We start from the raw sequence: 350 nt of genomic DNA, 5'->3' as shown, positions 1-350 counted from the left end.
CGTCACCAGACTTTGTGACATTTTATAAATTTACATACGTAAATAAATATACCCGCGCTTTCATATATGCTTAATCATAAACCAAACATATCCATCATGTCAACAATTACATTACATTGCCAACAACTACAGATGAAAAAAAAACTTGTTATCCTACACTACACGAAATAAACTGTTCGATTGTATCAGATATCTACTGAAGATTTTATTACTGGCTCTGCGGGTTTTCGTTTTGCCTCAGAATGCAGCGGTCGAGCTTTTGTGTTCTCAGCTGAGCTACGGTTCGAGTGGAGGAGCATGCAGTAGGGGACGCTGACGAAGCCAAAGAGCGGATTGAGAAAAGAAGTGGA

General features: G+C 39.4%; 1 protein-coding gene across 1 annotated transcript in view; it reads left to right on the top strand.

Annotated features, from left to right (window-relative positions):
- LOC119591833 (zinc finger protein 37-like) overlaps window positions 1–350 on the top strand; it is a 15,550-nt gene that overhangs the window by 11,812 nt on the left and 3,388 nt on the right. The window lies entirely within an intron of this gene.

This window comes from Penaeus monodon, chromosome 29 (assembly GCF_015228065.2).
Source record: "Penaeus monodon isolate SGIC_2016 chromosome 29, NSTDA_Pmon_1, whole genome shotgun sequence".
Taxonomy (NCBI): domain Eukaryota; kingdom Metazoa; phylum Arthropoda; class Malacostraca; order Decapoda; family Penaeidae; genus Penaeus; species Penaeus monodon.
Note: the sequence above shows the minus strand (reverse complement) of the source record. Positions and strands in the feature narration are given on the sequence as shown.